Source organism: Pinus tabuliformis, chromosome 9 (genome assembly GCF_031772625.1).
Source record: "Pinus tabuliformis cultivar Carrire ecotype Pingquan chromosome 9, CPIR1, whole genome shotgun sequence".
In the NCBI taxonomy this organism is placed as follows: Eukaryota; Viridiplantae; Streptophyta; class Pinopsida; order Pinales; family Pinaceae; genus Pinus; species Pinus tabuliformis.
Genome location: NC_142307.1, coordinates 1449545348 through 1449554735, shown reverse-complemented (window position 1 = coordinate 1449554735; position 9388 = coordinate 1449545348).

The following is a 9388-nucleotide window of genomic DNA, read 5'->3' as shown; positions in this document are numbered from 1 at the left end:
AAAACTCTTTGTTTGATGATGAAGATGATGAGAAGATGGCTGAAATACATCCCCAAATAGCAGCACCAACATAAGGGCAGCAAGAGACACCCTTGAGGAGAAATGAAAGTGCTTCTCCAAGCACACCACAAGGTGGAAATTCAAGTGCTTCTTCAAGCACTTGTACACCAAATGAAAGAAGTAAGAAGTTTAGAAATTTAAGTGACATTTATGAACAAGAGGCAACAAATGAAGGTATGAACTCTTTGTTTGCTTTATATTGTCATGTTGATGACCCTGTTCATTTCGAAGAAGAAATTAAGGATAGGAAATGGATAGAAGCTATGGATGAGGAGATCAATGCCATATAAAGAAACAAGACTTGGGATTTAGTTGAACTACCAAAAGGAAAAGAAGTCATTGGAGTTAAATGGGTCTACAAGACCAAGAGTAATGCTGAAGGCAAAATAGAAAGACACAAGGCAATACTTGTTGTTAAAGGATATAAGCAGCAGCATGGGAGAGACTATGAGGAAACTTTTGCACCGGTTGCTAGAATGGAAATCGTGAGAGCAGTGCTGTCCATAGCAGCACAAAACAAGTGGAAAGTTTACCAAATGGACGTGAAGTCACAATTCCTAAATGGAGTGTTAATGGAAGAGGTTTACATTGAACAACCTCTAGGCTATGAAAAGAAAGGCCAAGAGCACAAAGTGTGCAGATTGAGGAAAGCTCTTTATGGGCTGAAGCAAGCACCAAGAGCGTGGTACAATAGGATAGATTCCTATCTACTGGAAAATGGATTTGAAAAGTGTGAGGGAGAACCCAATCTCTACATCAAAGAAAAGGATGGTAAAATACTAATTGTTGTGTTATATGTTGATGATGTTATTTTCACAGGTAATGATGATTACCTTATTAAAAATTTCAAAACAGTCATGAAAGAAGAATTTGAAATGACTGACATGGGTTTGCTGAGATACTTCTTAGAAATAGAAGTAGAACAAAATGGAAATGGGATTTTTATCTCACAAGCAAAATATGTTAATGAAGTGTTGGAAAGATTTAATATGTAGGAGAGCAAAGCAACAATCACTCCCATAGTGATGGGATTAAAACTCAACAAAGAGGACAACAACAAGGATTTTGATCCTAGTTTGTACAAGAGCATAGTTGGCAGCCTCATGTATTTGACTGCAACTAGGCCAGATATAATGCATGCTATTAGTTTGATTTCCAGATTCATGGAGAGGGCAAAAGAAGCACATTGGCAGGTAGCAAAAAGGATTTTGAGGTATGTTAAAGGTACTAAAAGGTTTTGCATTTTATATACTACTTCAGAATGTTCAGATTTAATTGGATACACTGATAGTGATTGGGCTGGAAGTGTAGATGATCGGAAAAGCACATCTGGTTATGTTTTTCACATGGGTTTAGGAGCCATTTCATGGGATTCTAAAAAAGAGCCTATTGTAGCGTTGTCTACAGCAGAGGCAGAATATGTGGCAGCTACAGTAGCAGCGTGCCAAGTAATTTGGATGAGAAGGACGTTAAAGAGTTTATGCCAAGAGAAAACAGAAGGAACTGTGATTTTTTGTGACAATAGCTCAGCTATTACATTATCCAAGAATTCTGTGTTTCATAAGAGAATGAAACACATTGACACACAGTTTCATTACATCAGGGAATTGGTAAACAATGGCGAAATTGTTTTAGAACACTGCAGAACTCAAAAGCAGGTTGCAGATATTCTAACCAAACCATTGGGGCAGAAAAGTTTTGAGTTTTTGAGGAAATGTTTGGGTATGGCTGATAACCTAGCAGTTGAAATTAAAGGGGAGTGTTGAAATGTTGCTTTCAACTGCAGCGTTTATTTTTTTGGAAAACTGTCTGAGGATTCCCTGCACCACCATTTACGAAATGGTGGTAATTCTCCGGAGGCAGCGATCACACTAATCAGCTGACACGTGCCCTAAGCAGTTTTGCAAAAAACAACTTCCCCCGGCGTGTAAAGTTTGTATGGTTTGACCGTGCGATATGTAGCTGCTACGATTGGATTAATGACAGTCATAGGCTTTTGGAAGTGGAATGTTTGCTCTCATCGAAGATCTAGGGAATGGATCTCTCGAACCAGAGGTGAAGGATGAGAAATTAATTTATCGCCATGTGAAGTAATTAATGGAAATTTACTGCGGTTGGTAAATGTAGGTGAAGACTTTTAATTTTATTGTTTTTTATTCACGGGAGTCGTTTTTTTTTACAGAACAAGTGAAACGTAATTTTCTTTGTTTTGTTTTGGAATGTAATGTAATATGCGCGTATGTAAGAAGTGAAAGAAAAAATTACACATACAGCAGTGTTAATTTTTCAGAGGAGACAGAGTGTTTTTGTAATGCACAACAGTGCAGAGGCAGAGGGCTCCAGTGATTGTAGGAAGTTTTACACAGGCGTGGCATGCTCTGATGTTTGTTTTTGATTTGCAGCTTCCGTGAGCGAATTTTGTAACAGTCAGTTTTATTAATGAATAGAAGTCTTTTGTGTGTGTAAAACTCTATCCTCTAGAAACATTTTTTTTGTTTCCTGTGTTAAAAATAGAGCATTATTCTCTGTTCATTGTTGTTTTGGAATTATCAGAAATTCCCATCAGCTGCTACTCGGGATAATAAGAAACAGATGTCGTTGGATGTTAAACATCAATTCTCAACTTTGACCTCAATGTTTTGGAATCAATTATGCTATTGTAGGTCCACCATTGGTCTTCAAATTCCCTGTACTCTTATAAATTTGTGTAGCTTGAAACATCTCCATAGTCAGTGCATTGCATTACTTTTGTGATTTACAGATTTCTAATACAGGTCTCCAATGGCATCCCAAGTAGTTCATGGTACTCTTACTGCCACTATATTTGAAGCTAGGCACCTCAGTCATGGAGGCTTACCCAGGTTGCTGAGAAAGGTAATGATGTCAACCACCTTTGATTATGGATCTTGTATTTGATGTTTACTGAACAGTAGTACATCTTGTTGAGAAACAAGGTGGAGAATTTTCCAAGATCCTGGTTTTGGTTTCTTGATTCTTGTTTCTCTACAAGGTCAGTACCTTGCTGAAGCCCAGGTTTGCCTGCCTCCAGTTCAACCAAGTATTTTATTATGTTTTATTATAAAAAGATAGCCAGATTTATAATTAATAAAAAAAACTTAAATCTAAATATGTCTATCAAGTATTTTAACCAAAAACCTCTCTAGTGGATTCTAATCATAGATAATTTAATGGTGAATTCCAACAATCCGTTATGCACAAGTGTAGTTATACTCACAACAACAACGTGTTTGTTTTTAGTTGCATAAGGAGTGGTCTACCCAGGGGACTAATTTTCCCAAGAATTGTTTTCCAATGATGGCGAAACACAAATGATTTCCACAGGCTACGACGCCATCGATCAACGATTCTAGTTACTATGTTCTCTGTCGACGACGATGTTATTTCACCATTTCCACTTTGCCATTAGTGTCGCGTCTGCCCTTCAGGTGGAGCTTCAAATTTCATTACCGCCGCGCCCATTTTAAATTATTCAAAAACTTCCATTACTGCGCATTTGATTTTGATTTTGAATCTCTGTTCTGTTTGTGCCCAAAATATACATGAACCAGAAAGATGCAGCGATGGGAACATCATGAGCCAGAGTTTGCAACAGATTAATTGTACTGCTGCTGCTGCGTTCATTGGGAAGATATGTGTGCCTTCACGACAACAGTGTGCACACCCATCATGTAGAGAAGAAGCCCTGGAGAAAGAGAGCGTCATGTGGCCCTAGAGATGAGGTGGGGATCAAGGTCAAAACTGGTGCAGAGGAGGTGAAGTACCACCATGTGAGAGGCGACAACGGGAGGCTACGCGCCGTTGTGCAAAGAGCGTTGCCGATGAGGGAGCGACGATCTACTCAAGCAGGCGATGTAAAAGGTTTAGGCGACATGAGACACCTCTGCAATATCTCTTGCCTCCCACCACACAATATTCATCACTCTTTGAAGTATTGCAATGCCACAGAAGAAGGAGCGAGGCAGAACACCAAGGAAGAAGAGTTACGGTGAATGACAAGGATAAAAAATGTACAGTGTCTGCCAACGAACTAAGGTTTACATAATTCAAGTCTGTAAAAAATGTACATAGTGTGCCAACGAACTAGGGTTTACATAATTTAAGTCTGTAATTTTGAAAAGTTCGCAAACAAGAACTGCAAACAGTTGTCACCATGCACCTTGACAACTATTCACTTTTTTTCCTTGTCCTTTGGGTAAGTATTAGAGGAATAAAAGTTCTGGATCTTACAAGTTGTTAATAAGCAAAGATAAAATTGGGTTTCTGTGGAAAACGAAGATTTGGTACCTTCTATTTAAGAAACTGGATAGAAACACTGCAAAACCCATGAAAGAAACTCTAAGTATCTCCGTTTTTCTAAATAGAAGGTGTATAGATGGCAGAAAATTACAGATTCTAAGGATATTTCCTAAATTTTAAAAACTATTACTCTGGCAAGTAGAGTGGAACTTGATCTGAGCTTAAACATTTAATAGAAAGAGGGTGACTTAATGTTTAAGGGCTAAACAGTGAGGATTTTAACGTGCTCAAGTTTAAGATGCAAAAACATTAAAGCACAAACACAAAATATGAGGAGATCCCGCAGCTTTATATTTCGAGATTCATACTTTTAAACTATTTCCAATCTTGGCGGAAGGATTCACGGCTTTATAGGTCTTTCCTTTAAAAGTCGATCAGAATGTTTTATAGAAATTTGATTCCCGGATAGTTAAAATAGGAAAGATACAGACAGAGCCGTAAGTAGCTATTATTTCCAATACGTCGGGACTCTGTAACTGAGAAAAGCATTCGAACAGGAGGTAATCTTCAGAAAAACAAGTAACCTCCCGGCCAAGAATCAATAGAATAATCCGACCTACCTACGCACATTGAGAATTTTTACCCTCCACGCCATCCATATATTCGGTTCCATATCTTAATTACTCAGCGCTGAAGTAGGTGTATTTGAATCGTAGGTTCCAGAAACATGCGGCACCGTCTAATGAGGGCTACGTGGACCACAACGATTTAATTTTCGCAGACAGACAAAAATAATAAGAAACCATGCCAGATGTCAACAAGAAATTGAAAGTATTGACGACTGTGTTGATGCATAGGAAGGCCTATCGGCCTAAATATATTAGGGTGATAATGGTGGTTATGGTATTATTTGTTTATAAAATTTTTAAAGAAAATATGAGTAGTTATTTGGTTTATTTTAAAATTTTATTCATGTGAGGGAATGATCATTATTAGTCTAAGGGGCTATATTGTCAACACCTTTGAATGGAATGTGCCCATAATTACTAATAACATAACATTATAAGCTTATGTTTTTCTTCAAGGAATCATACAAATCTCTGATCAAGGCATGCACAATCAATGTTAAGGGATTTTTGCATCATCATCAAGCACACAGTCTCAATGTTAAGGGATTTTTGCATCATCATCAAGCACACAGTCTATCGACTTCCCACTTGTTTTCGCCTTTATACAATGCCATGGAATAAGGTACTTCCATTGAATTTTTTCTTGGTTCCATAATCCATGTGAACATAATGGCCGAATTGATTGAAAGGCCCATTATGCAACTAGGAAAAAGGGGGTGCAATCCAAGTTAATGACCACTTTCACAACCAACAAATGACATATATCAAACCACATCAACACATCATCAATACAAATGCCAATATGTTTGATAGGTGCTCCACGCTTAGTTGAAATGAGATAGATAAGACACCACCACCCATTTTTCATGATACATTTAATTTGTGGTTGATCTAATAAATGCCTCTTCTTCATATCTTGGCATCATGGTGGAACGATGGATTCACCATTGATGAAAGATTTCCACACCCTTTGCTAAGCAAAGTAAAATAATCTCAATCTTAGCTATTACGATCTCCAAAAGTTTGGCATATTTTCTTTACTCTCTAGGAATTTAATGGTATTCATTCTTTACTCTAAACATGAGTGCACCAAATCTCATAGTTACTTTTGTCATCCTCTAACTCTATTTTGAATGCTTCATACATCTCTATCTTATGCTCATGGGCTGGTATCTCCCTATCTCTTGGGACCCTCTCTTTAACACCTCTAATACCTAGAAAATGTGATGCAAAATGAGAGACATGAGAAGGTACATCAATTTCTTAAGAGGATTGAGCAAGTTTTCACCACCTTCATTGGTCACCTGAATTTCATAGAAGCACAACATTAATCCTAACACTACTCTTAGGCTTCAATAATATTTTTTAATGTCTATTTTCATTTTCTCTCTCTCAATAAGTCATCCTTTTTCAAATACTGGCTCTAGACCAAGTCTTGTTAGCATTTGTTTTACGTAATATCAAGTTTATGTTAAGAGACTAATTTTTGGAATTTTGTAAAATCTCATCATGGTGGATTGAATTACTTTGTTGTCATTGCATTAAGCCTCAACTTTAATCTTTTATTAATAAAAAATTCCCACCATTACAAACTTTAAGAAAAACATTCCTAAATCGTTATAATTTGGACAAGCAAGAAAGTTAGCAAGGTTGGTTTCATAACAAATATTTCATCTTCAACTCTCTTAGTGTTACCAGGATGACAAAATCATGTGGTCTATCATTTTAGCAATATTTCTTTAAGCCAATTATAATTAAAGATACATTTAATCTCATCATGGTAATCTCTTGATGTTCAGTCATTCACTATTTTTATCCTTTTCTTAAATAGAAACTAATGAGTTTGTAAATTTTATTATAAAAAAATGTTGTATCATTTTCATTATTGAAATTATTTACACATATCAAAATTGAAACACAAAGTTTCTAATATCAACTATAAATTTTTTTACAATTTTAATCATTGCATTATATACTATAAAAGATTCCTAAAACATTTCTAACCTAAAAAGGCATAAAAGTTATAAAAGTTTTAATGACTTTAAGCCTCTTCTAAACCTATAATATTATGCATTGTCCCAGGTTCTCCAATTTCCATGTCTTCTATTAACTAAATCATTATATACTCATTCTTGTAATTTCCTTGTCCTCACAGACATGTATTAACAGCCGTTAATTTTTTAATGAAACTAAATTTTACCTAAAGAATAACCAAATATTTCTTGTGATGCACTAAGGTCTTCTTAACCTAAGTAATTCATGAGATACCTCTTTCTCACCTTAGAGAATCAATCCCAATTCAAGGAAAATGAAAATATATCACGCTAATATCCCATGAAAAGGAGAAAATAATGTTGGGACCAAATTTGGAGGTAGCTACAGTAGCAAAAGCAAAAGGTGATAAACATTTTCCTAAGACTCTCTATTTTTGTTTCTTCCCAAAATTGTTTATTACAAAAGGAGAAGTAATGAATTTGTCTTACTAATGATAGAATATAATGTCTTAGATATGGTAGAGGTAAATAAGGATATATACATACTTACATATAATTAATTCATGTTAATATAACCCCATATCAATGGCTTCTACTTTTCCTATTGTCAAGTTTTTACATGCATTTGTTATTTTATCATTTCTAGGAGTTGTCCCTTACTTAGACCGACAACCCTCCTACCTAGGTTGTGCGACACTTCTGTTGATTGAACACAATTTTCTCTATACTAAGTGTACATATGTAATTCAATCATATTTATAATTGGGAAGTTCATATAACAAACAAAATATAAAATATACCTAGCAAGAGGAGTACGCCCCTCCAGAAGAAAAAGGAACCCACATGGGAATGTTTCAAAACAATCATAATTCTGATAGGATTTGCAAGAGACCAAAATTTTATTTTGTACAGAACCATAGGCTGAGCTTGAGGTGATTTAATGGGTTTTCCATCGATGTGGATGGGAATTTTTTTGGGTATCTTGCACATTCATTTTCAACATTTTTAGCTAGTTGGGGACTAATTGTTTTTATATGAAGTTAATAGGTTCAATGCATATAAATTCATAAATTTCCATATCTATATTATGTTTATATGTATTTACAAATACAAATGTTGTTTATGCACTATGATACTAGTCCTCATTGCACTCATGTGGCTTTTGTTTGTGTCATGCATATTGTGGATGTAGAATATAATGGATATTGCTCGATCATTTATGTAAGGTGTTGAGAATTGGGTTGTGAGATTAAAATTGAAATTCTAGAATGGGAAAAGATACCAAATGGCTGAAATGTTTCCTTGCGTTGAAGAAAGAGGGAAAGAAAATCTCGAAATATCTTTATTATTGCCACATAGATGAAAAGGAGTGAAGATTAGATGCACATTTAAGAAGAATATCGCTATGTAATTTCAATGCGTCTAACTAAAATTAGTTCTTTTTTAATTTCTTTTTATGGATGTCTAATAACCATAGGGTATAGAATTGCACACACACACACACACACACACACACACACACACACACACACACACACACATATATATATATATATATATATGGAATAGTTTCTATGAAAATGTAACAAGTTTAGGGTTGTGTGTTGTTATAATTATGTGGATGACTTGTTATATTTGTGGTATGAACAACTTGTTAAGTGGTATTAGGATTTCTTAATAAGTGGAACCATTCATGGCCTAGGGTTAGAGGATTGAAATATATATGTAACCTTTGACAAGAGAAATCTATGTACTAGATTTCCATTAAATATAATGATATATATCTAAAAACATATTGAAATTATCTAGTTTCTACATTATATTTTAGATATTTTGCAAAGAATAAACTTATCTACTCCTAATATTAAACATTACCTCTAAACATATCATCCTCATCATAGTAAAATGTATATTTGAGTTTGATTTTGTGAGGTCCAAGTTACATTCTTTGAATATACACTTGGAAAAAATTTAGTAAGCATAAATTCATAAAGTGTTTAAAATAACAATAAAATTTGGAATACTTCATATACAATATTTTATGTCATTGCAAAGCTTGTATTCCCTAGCCTTCATCAAGTTCCTGATTAAACTAACTAGGACACTATATCTAACAACTATGTTTGTCTAAATTATGAGCCTTTTACTAAATTTCATTTGTAACATATGTGAGGATACAATTATGTACAAAACAATTATAGGAATCTGGTCTCTTCCCATAGAGTGCACAATTACTCATTCTCTTGCATTAATTGAAATTAAATTCTATCACATAGAATGAGAAAATTGAGAAATTTATAGTATAGAAGATAATATACAACAACAAATCTTCATCTCATATCCACATGCACATTGAATTGTTATCACAACTAGTGTGCAATAATATTCTATGTTATGCCTCTACATACATATCATTTGTTTCATCACTAGGCACACCTAATTGTTCCT